This window comes from Notolepis coatsorum (genome assembly GCF_963971535.1).
Source record: "Notolepis coatsorum genome assembly, chromosome: 6".
Taxonomy (NCBI): domain Eukaryota; kingdom Metazoa; phylum Chordata; class Actinopteri; order Aulopiformes; family Paralepididae; genus Notolepis; species Notolepis coatsorum.
The window spans coordinates 69,995,422-70,010,953 of NC_140170.1; positions in this window are offsets into that span (position 1 = coordinate 69,995,422).

The following is a 15,532-nucleotide window of genomic DNA, read 5'->3' on the forward strand; positions in this document are numbered from 1 at the left end:
CTGTACTATAATTGTATTGCCTGTATTTATGTGCACCTGTACCTCGCCTCCCCTCCCCCCTCCCCATGCTGCTATGATGCCTGAATTTCCCCCAAGGGGATCAATAAAGGAATATCTTATCTTAGATACACCAGACAACCGTCCCCCAAAGACCCCACCGGGCCGAGCTTCCATGTGTCCACACTCACCTGTGTGATGTTCTGGAGAGGAGTCCAGTGGATGGATGTGTGATGTTCTGGAGAGGAGTCCAGTGGATGGATGTGTGATGTTCTGGAGAGGTGTCCAGTGGATGTGTGAGATGAGCATCCATGCTCCCACCTTTTATAGCGTATAGAGAGGGGGATTTCACAAGGTCCTGTACACAGGTTAGACAGACACATGCACACACACACGCCCACGTGCACGGATGGAGTGACAGGAGAAGGAAGGAAGTGATGCTCAGTCGAAGGAATTGCCAGTTAATTGTAGTCGAAATTAAGTGAAAGTGACAATGACAGGTGGGATTTTCAAGGGAAGCTATTCCTGTCGAAAGGTGTGGTGAGGTGAGCTACATACCTTTGCGTTTAGCTCGTGCCTCATTTTAATTCAAATTTGGATTTGCTTTATTTATTACTAACCCGTTCTAGTGACTGGCTGGTCCTTAAAGTTCAGTTTGCTCTGAACAGGGTAAATCTGCATTTTGCTACAGTGTATGATGCCCCTCTAGCTCATGGAATGAACTCCAACAGTCCTTGAAGCTTGAGATTCTCCCCTCTGTCTCAGAGTTTAAAACCTTGATCTCCAACCTTTGTCAGTCAAGTTGTACGTGTTTTAATTTATTGTTATCCTTACTTGTCTTATTGTTATGATTTTATATGCTGTGTGATTGTATATGTTTTTATAACTCTGTATGTACACTCGACGTGACTGTAAATGAGGGAAACCTCAGTTGCCTTTTGAGTTAAAGGTTTGAAATTAAATTAAATTAAATGTAGCACCTTTACCGCTATCCAATGGAGTCTTGGACCACTAGTGGCACACAGTAGGAGAAAGGTTCAAGTTCAAGTTTTGTTTTTATTTGTCACGTATATAAGGTACATGTACATTACAGTGAAATGCTTGGTTCTGTATGAGCCCCCTGAGAATGTGGTTGAGGACTAAAAACCTCAAAGAGGTCCGGTCAGAGAAAATGTCCTCAAGCAAAGGTCTGGAACATCATAATGTCTAACTCATGTTATGATTCAGTGCTTATTGAAGTAGCCTAAAAGTTGTATCAACGTCTAGGCAACAACTGAATAAACAAATTATTTAACAAATTTTATTGAAAGAAAGTAATATAACACTGACTCGAGTCGCAATGCTTATGGGAATGCACAGATTTGATTGGCTGAATAGCGTCACGTGAGACGACTTGACCTGTGAGTTTCCTGGGCCGTTAGACCAGTAATGTAAAGGCTAGAAAAGTTGCGCCTCTTAAAATAGAAACGCTCCGTCAAAATGTATTAACTCTCAATAATTTATCGGTTATAGGTCTGGGTCCGGATAGAACGACCTCTGGTCTATACCATTGATACATGTTTAAATGAGAGCTATTTTATTGCATTTCTTTTATTCTGTCTATTTTATAAAAAATGTATGTCTGCACTTTATGCATTGCTTTTATTTAGTCAATTCTCTGATAATTCTATGCCCATCTATATTTACGCCAAATGTTATGCTCATTTTATGCCCATGTCTATTTTATGTCTGCATTACTGCTGTGAAGGACTTTGAGCTACAATTTTGAATGAAAGTTTTCTTGAAAAATTAAGTTTACTTGAAAAAAAGGTTTATTATTACATTATTATTAATATTGTTGTTGTTATTATTATTATTATTATTATTATTATTATTATTATTATTATTATTATTATTATTATTATTATTATTATTATTATTATTATTATTATTATTATTATTATTATTATTATTATTATTATTATTATTATTATTATTATTATTATTATTATTATTATTATTATTATTATTATTATTATTATTATTATTATTATTATTATTATTATTATTATTATTATTATTATTATTATTATTATTATTATTATTATTATTATTGAATTCAGAACCAGTGTGGGTGGCAAAATGTAGTCTCCACTGATCTGACTGAAGGCAGGTTAGATATATATGTGTAGGAAAGCTGACCTCAACTTGATGCCTTTGAATGCAAAGAAAGAGGCGTTGAAAGCGCTCCTGCATGAGAGGCTGAGGGATGGGGTTTGTTTGGTGAGCTGGCTGAGCTAGCTGGTTGCCGCTGCCATACCGGCAAGTAGAGATGAGTTTGCTTTGACAAGTATTGTCCACCTTAATACATCACAACCCTATATAGTCCATATTTAGACGGGGAATCCAGTTCCCTAGAAACTCCTGGCCTAATACAACTGAATCCAGTTCCCTAGAAACTCCTGGCCTAATACAACTGAATCCAGTTCCCTAGAAACTCCTGGCCTAATACAACTGAATCCAGTTCCCTAGAAACTCCTGGCCTAATACAACTGAATCCAGTTCCCTATAGAAACTCCTGGCCTAATACAACTGAATCCAGTTCCCTAGAAACTCCTGGCCTAATACAACTGAATCCAGTTCCCTATAGAAACTCCTGGCCTAATACAACTGAATCCTGTTCCCTAGAAACTCATGGCCTAATAACTGAATCCAGTTCCCTAGAAACTCCTGGCCTAATACAACTGAATCCAGTTCCCTAGAAACTCCTGGCCTAATACAACTGTCCTGATTCTGGTCGTCTCATTGCTGCCTGTCCTGCCCTACCCGGAAAGAAAAACCCAGAGCATTCCAGAAGTCCAAAAGTGCCAACGTTTTCCTAGCCCAGTGACGTTGGAACTTTAAATAGCCAGGGGGTGCAGCCTTTCTGAGATCTTTTTCAGAACGCCTTTAACGTGATTTCCAATGTCCTTTTAAATGAAAATGACGTCAGAAGGAGTGAGACGTACATTGTTCAGAACAGCTTTGAAATAGCCTTTAGTATAATAGTAATAATTGTTTTATTTAGACTTTTCAAGCCTACATTAGCTATATTTTCAAGAACTGTATGCTAGGCTTAGGCTATATATTGTCAGCGATTGACTAAAGAGAAACCCAGTCAACATTGGGCATATTACAACAAGCCAAGCCAGTTGAAGAAATAAAAACAAACCTCACTTCTGAATACCTCACTCATAACAATGAATTCACATGCTCGCTCGGCGCGCTCTTTTGCATTTTGTAGGCTATTTGGTTTTCGTATTATGTTTCCACTCTGATGAAATAAAGCCTTAATTAAGCGTAGTAGCCTATACAACCATGAACCATCAGTCTCATGCATGACCAAAAGTGGACCTTCGCTCAGTTGTACGTGTAATGAACTCTTTCATCAGAGTGGAATCATCAATGTCATCCAAAATGTCATGGTGAACATTCATTATTGCTACGTGGGTGAGTCTCTCTATTTACATCCGCGGTTGTTCAAATGTGTTAGAAATAATCCATGACAGATTTTCCATTAAACAAATTCCATGTGTTTTGGACGTCAGTCGCTTCTTCTGTAGTCTATTCAACAGATCAGAGGGTGCAGCCCTCTCTATACTGTGGCGCACCATTTGTCAAACAAGCTGCAGCATCTCTGCAGTGCTTTGAGCAGGAGAAACGTATAACTTATACGTATATAAAAAGACCGTTTTGTGCAGTAACTGAAGCTGCCACTAGGGGGTGCTCCCGCACCCCCCGCACCCCCCCTTCCAATGTACCTGTTAATTAAGCCTGCCCCATGTACAATTTGGTGATAATAGTGTGTGTCACATATGATTCAGTGATACTGTACTAGCATGTGTCACATACCGTTCTGTGATATTAGTGTGTATCACGTACCGTTTTGTGGTACTAGCGTGTATCACATGCCGTTCTGTGATACTAGCGTGTATCACTATACTAGCTGTGATACTACTAGGGGTGACAGTGGCTCAGGAGGCAGAGCAGTAGTCTGGTAATCCGGTTCGATTCGAGCCGTTCGATTCCCCCTCCTCCCAGGCAACGTGTTGAAGTGTCCTTGAGTAAGTCACTTAACCGCTAATTGCTCCCGATGTGCAGGCCGTCGGTGAGTGAATGTGTGCAGGCACGTGCACACATAGAGCCCAAGGGGTGCTTGAGCACCTGCCTTTTTGACAATTTTTTATTTATTTTTTGCCGTTACGCATATAGACTGCCCTTCCAACTGAAAAATGTCAGGATAGAATAAAAATATTAGGTAAAGAGAGAGATGCCCCATATTCCATTGCAGTTTGCACGGCCTCCTCAGCGTGCCTCTTCGCGGACCTATATTTTATGCATAGCGTGGGTGGTGATGATGATGATAGAAACCGCTGTGGCGCATACAGTTGAATGTTGGTATTACACTCATTGAGGGACACAAAGAAGTCAAGTCCGATGGGATTTGGGAATCTCAAATACAAATCGGGATTGGAATAAAAAATGCATTTATATTAAACAATACAGAATATACAGCACTTCTTGGGGTCTGTAGGGTAAGCACTTATTCCCTCCCCCGTGAACATTTATGGAGATGTATGGGCCTTTTAAGTCAGTGATAAAAGTGTCTTTCAAGGATAAGTGAGCTCCTGCACTGATTATTATAGTTCAATATTCAATATTTGATCACCAAAACCCCCCAAAAAGCATAAAAAGGGGGCGCCCCCGCCCAAAAATGGCCCTTAAGAATCTGGCTTGCGCGCTACGTGCGCTCGGTTAAAACACACACAGGTATAGTGCCCTTTTCAGCCTTTGAGCACCTGCCCCTCTAAAGTCCTGTGCACGTCTGAATGTGTGAGTGAATGGGTAAAATGTGAGGAACAAATTGTAAAACGCTTTGGATAAAAGCACTATATAAATGCACCATTTACCATTTAGATTGGATACTAGTGTGTATCACTATACTAGATGTGATACTAGATGTGATACTAGATGTGATACTAGTGTGTATCACTATACCAGATGTGATACTAGATGTGATACTGGATGTGATACTAGATGTGATACTAGTGTCTATCACTATACTAGATGTGATACTAGATGTGATACTAGTGTGTATCACTATACTAGATGTGATACTAGATGTAATACTAGATGTGATACTAGTGTGTATCACTATACCAGATGTGATACTAGATGTGATACTAGATGTGATACTAGTGTGTATCACTATACTAGATGTGATCCTAGATGTGATATTAGATGTGATACTAGTGTGTATCACTATATCAGATGTGATACTAGATGTGATACTAGATGTGATACTAGTGTCTATCACTATACTAGATGTGATACTAGATGTGATACTAGTGTCTATCACTATACTAGATGTGATACTAGATGTGATACTAGATGTGATACTAGTGTCTATCACTATACTAGATGTGATACTAGATGTGATACTAGATGTGATACTAGTGTCTATCACTATACTAGATGTGATACTAGATGTGATACTAGTGTCTATCACTATACTAGATGTGATACTAGATGTGATACTAGTGTCTATCACTATACTAGATGTGATACTAGATGTGATACTAGATGTGATACTAGTGTCTATCACTATACTAGATGTGATACTAGATGTGATACTAGTGTCTATCACTATACTAGATGTGATACTAGATGACTGTGATACTAGATGTGATACTAGTGTCTATCACTAAACTAGATGTGATACTAGCTGTGATACTAGATGTGATACTAGTGTCTATCACTATACTATATGTGATACTAGATGGTCATATTTAGTATCAAATAAAACCGTTTCTTTAGGGGGAAAGTAATATAGGCAAGGAAGATTATTTAGTGGAAAAGTGCATGATAGTAGAAGACAGTAAGACAGTTTTATCAAAATAATTTAGTTGACGGTGAAAGATTGGCCGTTTTTCAGCTGTCCTAGCTGTGGCGGGAAGTTCGTTCCACTATTGTGGAGCAAGGACTGAGAATAGCTGGCTTCTCTTTGATGACCCCACAGGAGCTCGGATAGGAGTGGATCTGAGGCGGCCAGAAGATGTAGAGCAGTAACGCTCTCTGATGTCACAACAGTAATAGACCTGATGACCAATAACGACGAAACGGCATACAGGAGCGAGGTCCATAACCAGGTGAACAACCTCTCTCTCAATGTTGACAAGACCTAGGAGCTGGTTGTGGACTACAGGAGAGGGGAGAAAGGCTGGACCCAATCAACATCAACATGTCTGCTGTGGAGAGAGTCAGCAGCTTCTAGTTCCTCTGTGTTCACATCAACATCAACAGGTATGCTGTGGAGAGAGGCAGCAGTTTCTAGTTCCTTTGTGTTCACATCAACAGGTCTGCTGTGGAGAGAGTCAGCAGCCTCTAGTTCCTCTGTGTTCACATCAACAGGTCTGCTGTGGAGAGAGTCAGCAGCCTCTAGTTCCTCTGTGTTCACATCAACAGGTCTGCTGTGGAGAGAGTCAGCAGCCTCTAGTTCCTCTGTGTTCACACCAACACCAACAGGTCTGCTGTGGAGAGAGTCAGCAGCCTCTAGTTCCTCTGTGTTCACATCAACAGGTCTGCTGTGGAGAGTCAGCAGCCTCTAGTTCCTCTGTGTTCACACCAACATCAACAGGTCTGCTGTGGAGAGAGTCAGCAGCCTCTAGTTCCTCTGTGTTCACATCAACAGGTCTGCTGTGGAGAGTCAGCAGCCTCTAGTTCCTCTGTGTTCACACCAACACCAACAGGTCTGCTGTGGAGAGAGTCAGCAGCCTCTAGTTCCTCTGTGTTCACATCAACAGGTCTGCTGTGGAGAGAGGCAGCAGCCTCTAGTTCCTCTGTGTTCACATCAACAGGTCTGCTGTGGAGAGAGTCAGCAGCCTCTAGTTCCTCTGTGTTCACATCAACAGGTCTGCTGTGGAGAGAGTCAGCAGCCTCTAGTTCCTCTGTGTTCACATCAACAGGTCTGCTGTGGAGAGAGTCAGCAGCCTCTAGTTCCTCTGTGTTCACATCAACAGGTATGCTGTGGAAAGAGTCAGCAGCTTCTAGTTCCTCTGTGTTCACATCAACAGGTCTGCTGTGGAGAGAGTCAGCAGCCTCTAGTTCCTCTGTGTTCACACCAACAGGTCTGCTGTGGAGAGAGTCAGCAGCTTCTAGTTGCTCTGTGTTCACATCACATAGATGTGATACTAGTGTCTATCACTATACTAGATGTGATACTAGATGTGATACTAGTGTCTATCACTATACTAGATGTGATACTAGATGTGATACTAGTGTCTATCACTATACTTGATACTAGATGGTCATATTTAGTATCAAATAAAACCGTTTCTTTAGGGGGAAAGTAATATAGGCAAGGAAGATTATTTAGTGGAAAAGTGCATGATAGTAGAAGACAGTAAGACAGTTTTATCAAAATAATTTAGTTGACGGTGAAAGATTGGCCGTTTTTTAAGCTGTCCTAGCTGTGGCGGGAAGTTCGTTCCACTATTGTGGAGCAAGGACTGAGAATAGCTGGCTTCTCTTTGATGACCCCACAGGAGCTCGGATAGGAGTGGATCTGAGGCGGCCAGAAGATGTAGAGCAGTAACGCTCTCTGATGTCACAACAGTAATAGGCCTGATGACCAATAACGACGAAACGGCATACAGGAGCGAGGTCCATAACCAGGTGAACAACCTCTCTCTCAATGTTGACAAGACCTAGGAGCTGGTTGTGGACTACAGGAGAGGGGAGAAAGGCTGGACCCAATCAACATCAACATGTCTGCTGTGGAGAGAGTCAGCAGCCTCTAGTTCCTCTGTGTTCACATCAACATCAACAGGTCTGCTGTGGAGAGAGGCAGCAGCCTCTAGTTCCTCTGTGTTCACATCAACAGGTCTGCTGTGGAGAGAGTCAGCAGCCTCTAGTTCCTCTGTGTTCACATCAACAGGTCTGCTGTGGAGAGAGTCAGCAGCCTCTAGTTCCTCTGTGTTCACATCAACAGGTCTGCTGTGGAGAGTCAGCAGCCTCTAGTTCCTCTGTGTTCACATCAACAGGTCTGCTGTGGAGAGTCAGCAGCCTCTAGTTCCTCTGTGTTCACATCAACAGGTCTGCTGTGGAGAGTCAGCAGCCTCTAGTTCCTCTGTGTTCATATCAACAGGTCTGCTGTGGAGAGTCAGCAGCCTCTAGTTCCTCTGTGTTCATATCAACAGGTCTGCTGTGGAGAGTCAGCAGCCTCTAGTTCCTCTGTGTTCATATCAACAGGTCTGCTGTGGAGAGAGTCAGCAGCCTCTAGTTCCTCTGTGTTCACATCAACAGGTCTGCTGTGGAGAGTCAGCAGCTTCTAGTTCCTCTGTGTTCACACCAACACCAACAGGTCTGCTGTGGAGAGAGTCAGCAGCTTCTAGTTCCTCTGTGTTCACATCAACAGGTCTGCTGTGGAGAGAGTCAGCAGCTTCTAGTTCCTCTGTGTTCACATCAACATCAACAGGTCTGCTGTGGAGAGAGTCAGCAGCTTCTAGTTCCTCTGTGTTCACATCAACAGGTCTGCTGTGGAGAGAGTCAGCAGCTTCTAGTTCCTCTGTGTTCACACCAACACCAACAGGTCTGCTGTGGAGAGAGTCAGCAGCCTCTAGTTCCTCTGTGTTCACATCAACATCAACAGGTCTGCTGTGGAGAGAGTCAGCAGCCTCTAGTTCCTCTGTGTTCACACCAACACCAACAGGTCTGCTGTGGAGAGAGTCAGCAGCCTCTAGTTCCTCTGTGTTCACATCAACATCAACAGGTCTGCTGTGGAGAGAGGCAGCAGCCTCTAGTTCCTCTGTGTTCACATCAACAGGTCTGCTGTGGAGAGAGTCAGCAGCCTCTAGTTCCTCTGTGTTCACATCAACAGGTCTGCTGTGGAGAGAGTCAGCAGCCTCTAGTTCCTCTGTGTTCACACCAACACCAACAGGTCTGCTGTGGAGAGAGTCAGCAGCCTCTAGTTCCTCTGTGTTCACATCAACAGGTCTGCTGTGGAGAGTCAGCAGCTTCTAGTTCCTCTGTGTTCACACCAACAGGTCTGCTGTGGAGAGAGTCAGCAGCTTCTAGTTCCTCTGTGTTCACATCAACAGGTCTGCTGTGGAGAGAGTCAGCAGCTTCTAGTTCCTCTGTGTTCACATCAACATCAACAGGTCTGCTGTGGAGAGAGTCAGCAGCTTCTAGTTCCTCTGTGTTCACATCAACAGGTCTGCTGTGGAGAGAGTCAGCAGCTTCTAGTTCCTCTGTGTTCACACCAACACCAACAGGTCTGCTGTGGAGAGAGTCAGCAGCCTCTAGTTCCTCTGTGTTCACATCAACATCAACAGGTCTGCTGTGGAGAGAGTCAGCAGCCTCTAGTTCCTCTGTGTTCACACCAACACCAACAGGTCTGCTGTGGAGAGAGTCAGCAGCCTCTAGTTCCTCTGTGTTCACATCAACATCAACAGGTCTGCTGTGGAGAGAGGCAGCAGCCTCTAGTTCCTCTGTGTTCACATCAACAGGTCTGCTGTGGAGAGAGTCAGCAGCCTCTAGTTCCTCTGTGTTCACATCAACAGGTCTGCTGTGGAGAGAGTCAGCAGCCTCTAGTTCCTCTGTGTTCACACCAACACCAACAGGTCTGCTGTGGAGAGAGTCAGCAGTTTCTAGTTGCTCTGTGTTCACATCACATATCTCATAACGAGTGCTTCACAGCATTTTTTAAAAGATCAGTAGAAAATACAAGAAATAATACATAATAATATTCAGGCAGCTAAAGAAATTGAGCACAGGGCTAAAGTTCAAGATCATGTTCAAGTTCAAGTTTCAAGTTCGGGTTCAAGTTTCAAGTTCAGGTTTTGTTTTATGTCACATATAAGGTGACATGCCTGGTTCTGTACGACCCTCCTGAGATTGTGCTTCATACAGTAAAGAAGTTAGTAAAAGAGTAAAGACCAAACACTATACAATATACAAAACTAAAATGTAAAATGCAAAAATTAGGTAGAAGAGGTAGTGCAAATGTGTAAGAATATATAGATAAAATATGGTATAGTGTTTAAAAAGTGTCTAAAGTGAATGAATGTTTAAGGTGAATGTTTAAAGTGAGCGAATGTGGATGTTGTGTGCAGTGAATGTAGAATGAATGGTTTAGTGTTGCATTGTCATTGAGCATCCTGATGGCCTGGGGATAGAAGCTCCTTCTGAGTCTCTCTGTACTGGCATTGAGTCTCCGGTAGCGCTTGCCTGACCGCAGCAGTGCAATGAGGCAGTTGTACTTTGATTATTATACTGTTATTATATTATAACTTGCTGCTTCTTTATTGTTGTTTCTGCTGCTAAATTGCACACACTACTGTACATCCGGACTGTGATTCTTGTATTGTAATTCAGAGACATTTCTATCACTGTTTCTACTGCTGCATTGTAGACACTACATCCACACTGTGATAATTGTATTGCAAATTAGAGCTATTTATCATGGTGTCTGGCTCGGCAAGTTGTCATAGTGGCGCGGTGCCCATATACCATAGTTTAGGGAAAGCCCTGTTCATTGACATCGCTGCTAAAAGTATTTTGGTTATTTCTTGGCATTGCTCTCCCCGAAACTTCTGAAAAACTGCTAATTTCGTTGCTGTTCGGCTGGCTGTTCTTGGGAGTTGAAAGAGCTGGGCCTCTAAAACATGTTATCCAGGTTTCCCCTAGACCTATCTTAGCACAAATGGAATGGAAGTGGATATGGACCAGCTAGCCTAGCTGTTGGCCAAAAACACCTCTCCCGGAGTTTTAAGCTAGTCTTGTGATCCATATCCACGTCCAATTAATGTATGCTAAGCTAGGCTAAGCATGCATCCGGATGCATTGGAGGTTCCCACCCAGGACATTTACACCAGGCGTTGAAGGGCTAATAATAATATAAGAGAATAGTCAAAGACTCTAGCCACCCAAACAACTGCCTCTTTGCATGGCCAGTACAGAGAGACTCAGAAGGAGCTTCTATCCCCAGGCCATCAGGATGCTCAATGACTCTATGCAACATTAACCCGGCCATAACCCATCCATCTAAATGTCCAACCCCCCCCCCCCAATGTACAATCCCCAACCCACCCAATGTACAGTTTCCTCCCCCTCAAATGTATATATTCTCTTTTAGAAACTCTGTCTGTAAATAAACAGTACTGTATATCTGTATATTATGTATGTCATAAATGTTATGAATTGAAAATGGGGGACCCTGATGTAAACAAGACGAAAGTCTTTCTCTGGTCTGCATCCCCTTAACAATTGTGTGTATTGAGCCATACTGTATTGTACCCATTCTGCAATCTGTTAATACAATTTTCAATCAATCAATCAATCAATCAATCAATCAATCAATCAATCAATCAATCAATCAATCAATCAATCAATCAATCAATCAATCAATCAATCAATCAAAATCAATCAATCAATCAATCAATCAATCAATCAATCAATTCAATCAATCAATCAATCAATAGATTGTATATTTGTATAGTATTGGGACTTTTTTTTACTGTATGAAGCACATTCTGAGGGGCTCATACAGAACCAAGCATTTCACTGTAATGTACCTGTACTTTATGCGTGACAAATAAAACAAAACTTGAACTTGGATAGTTCTCTACGGAACGCACAGAGAGGAAACTGGTGTCTATCTTCTTGTCTAGAGCGGTTGTTAAGTGCTTTTCCCATAACGTTCCTTTGCGTCCCGTCTGTCTGTGTGTGCGATTGTTACTGTAACTCTGCAACGCAAACTATGGTAATTTCCATGTGCTATTTCTGTCCGTCATATATCACACGGAACATGTAGCCTAGGGGCTTAGCGGTAAGCGGTAATTTTAAAAGCCATGTCACAGTGCTACTACACTAGGAACCTACATGCTGTACCCTAAAGCAGGAGCGTTTAGAACATGTCCGTCTAGTTCTTCTTTTGGAATTTTGCCGTTGGTGTTGGGGTTTCCACCTGTTACATCCCAATGTATGTGCTTCCCCAGTGTGTGTCTTGTTCTCCATTTTGTTTCCTCCCTCCAGCCAGAACCCGTCCTCCACCATTGGTCCCTGCTATGCCTGCCCTTCCATTGGTGGACTACATAGCAGCACAGCACCGATTGGTGAATGGGTTTCAAGACTCCAAGACCCAATCAGAAGCCATCACCCACCACCCAATCATGGATCACCACACCCTGTTAAAACATGGCTGCTCACTTCAGTCACTTTCTCTCTCTGGCATAAGGCTAGGCCTGGTGTGATTTTGTAACCTGGACCTGGATAATATTGCATTTGTTTATTGGCCTTTGTATTAGTGACATTGCATTTGTGTGTGTGGCCACAGAGAGAGCATTGATAGCTTTAGGTTGTTTTGTTATGTTTCCCATTCTTGTATATACTAATGTGTGTTATTTTCCTCTTTTTCAGGAAGCACGGATGGGGTGAGCTGCCATTTCCTTTGGATATTGTTTTCTCCTGTTTTGGTTAGGTAAGGGTAGTTTAGGTCAGTGGTTCCCAAAGTCGGGGTCGAGCAGCCACGGGTGGGCCGCGAGATGATTTAATTTTTTTTTTTTTTTTTTTTTAGGCCACTGAACTTAGAAGCAGGCCAGGACAGTGTTTCTAGTTGTATTCTAAAATTCTATTCTATTGTATTCTAAAATGTGACTATATGGTTTTATATTAACTTAATAAATAAACAAAAACGAAAAATCTACTTATTTCAACGAACATTTCAAACTAAATAACAGATTATGCACATAAAACGCTGAAAACAACCGAAGCAACAATAGTATTTTAATGAGGCTATTATTATTATCATTATTATTTTGCAACAAGTTAGCCCTCATAAATAGCACATATAAATGAATAACTAACTTGAACTAACTTAATAGGATTGAAGTGATATTTGGCTTAAAAAATCGGTTGCCTGGCAAAAAAAAAATAAAAAAAAAGCCAGACGATGTGCATTGGGCCGCGGCTCTCTGACGCCTTATTTTCTGGGCCCCGGCCTGAAAAGTTTGGGAACCCCTGGTTTAGGTAATGTAATTTCTTTTACCATAGATTAGGTTGGTTTATTTGGAGAATAGTGGTGTTTGTTTGTTGTTTTGGCCTTGGCTCACCCTTGAGCTACATGTGCTTCCTTTGCATTTATCAATAAATATCATTGTGTTTACAAACCTGGTCCATCATTTCTATCAACCAACATTTATGTTACAGCCCTTTACCCTTAGACCCACAGGGGTCGTAACACCACCGGAAAACCAAATGACCTTGGTCTTCTGAACGGCTAGTGGCCTGAGGCCGTTCTCCCGATTCCTGTCAGGGGGTCCTGCTGTGTAGCTCTGTGGGTAGAGCACTTGGCCCTCTGGACATATTTGTATTTGTATTTATTGGTTTAAAATACAGAGACAGTGCATATTAAGGAACATTTTACTGTAAATATGGCAGTTTTGCCATGTTGGATAATTTTCAACTGTATTCTCTGGGGCAGGTGACATGAGCACTACAATAATTAAGACATATAGTACAATAATTAAAACGCAGTAGGAATCAGTAGGTTACAATAAACCAAAATACATTAATAAATATGTTAAAAATAAAATACATTACAATACATCACAACCCCTCAGTTAAAACGGTCGCACACTTGACCATCTCTCAACCATGATTTTAAGTTAGATTTAAATTAAATGTGTCTTTGATACTCCCTGAGCCGTGTTGGCAGACTGTTCCAGGTGTGGGCTGCTCTCATGGAAAAGGCTGCCTGACTAAAAGCAGACCTCCTGTTTGGCACTATTACTGCCAGGCTCAGGGGCGGACTTAGGCACGGGCAACATGGGCATCTTGCTGAGGGTGAAATGAGGAGGCAACATTTAAATGTTTGTTTATTACCCCCCCCCCCCCCCCCCCCCGAATGATGACATTTGCACGATCGGTTTTCTATCGCTCATTGCTCATCACGTCAGGTGATCAAATAACCTTGTCTGAGTGACACAGTAAGATGAGGTTACCGATACAATTGTTTGAAATGCAATTGTTTAATACAAGTATTTGTTTGATACAGGATTTGTTCAATGTAGTGTTAATTATGCAATAGTTTAAGGGTTCGCCCCCGGGGCTGCATATAAGCTTGGAATACCACTGGCCAGGGTTGATGGTTTGATTCCCACCAGGCCATCCACTGTAAAGCACTTTGTGTCCCAGTGCTTGGAAAGGGTTAAGAAATGCACTCCTTCCAGAAGAATATGACATCAGGCAGTTGTAACATTCTGCTGGTATCTTCTCTCTGTTATACACATCATAGTCCTGCGAGGAATCGTCAAGCGCCCATTTCCCATCAGCCCCCAGGGAGACTTCTCCACTCCTCCCCCTCGCCGTGCTCCCGTCGGACAGGTCTTTAAAGGCACCTACCTGCTCACTTCGGCTAACAAGGCCTGTCGAAAACGAAAGGAAGTGAAAGAGCGGATGTGCAGGAAAACCCACGGAACAGGAATAGCCGTACTGACGTCATACTGTCTGAGTAATATTGGGAATAGCCATACTGACATCATACTGAGTAATATTAACAGCATCAACGGTCTAGTGTTTACAAGTATTTAACTGCCAGATTCCCTTCCGAGAAATAAATATGAACAGTAGTTGTAAGGAAGGACGTTCACGGACTGCTCTGCCCTTCTCTGGCATGTTTGAGACAACAACACACACAACACACGCACACATATTCTCACACACAACCACTAGGGGTCAGCACTGTGCTCCTTTCTGTTTTGCCTCGCTCAGTTCAGGTCTTCATTATCCCAGATGAGAGACATTTAGGAGCTGAGATTAAAAACAGCACAATATGAAAAACGAATTAACTTAGGCACGGGCAACATGGGCATTGCCTAAATCAGTCACTGCCTCTCCTTCCCTGCTGCTGAATCCCTCATACACGCCTCCTACCGCCTGGACTATTGTAACTCCCTCCTCACTGGCATCACCTCCCGCTCCCTCCATAAACTGCAGATGGTCCAGAATTCAGCCACCCGCCTCCTCACTAACACCCGGTCCCGTGAACACATCACTCCTGTCCTCCACTCCCTCCACTGGCTCCCGATCAAGGAACGCATCAACTTCAAAACACTACTCCTCACCTTCAAAGCCCTCCATAGCCTTCCCCCCCCCCCCCCCCCCCCCCCCCCCCCCCTACCTGACTGACCTCCTTCTCCCCTACTGCCCCACCCGTTCCCTCCGGTCCTCTTCCACTCTTTCCCTCACTGTCCCATCATCCAAACTTAAAAGTTTTGGTGACCGGGCATTCTCACGAGCTCTGGAACTCCCTCCCTCAGACCATCAGAGACTCTCCCTCACTCTCCACTTTCAAATCCAGACTCAAAACCTACCTGTTCTCCCTAGCATTCAACCTTCCTTACCCATAACCACCCTCCTCCAACCTACCACCCCCTTTTCCCCTGCCCTACGTTCTCTCCTCTCCTGCCCCCCCACCCCCCCTCGGTTTCCCTTACTTACTTCCCGACTCTCTCCCCTA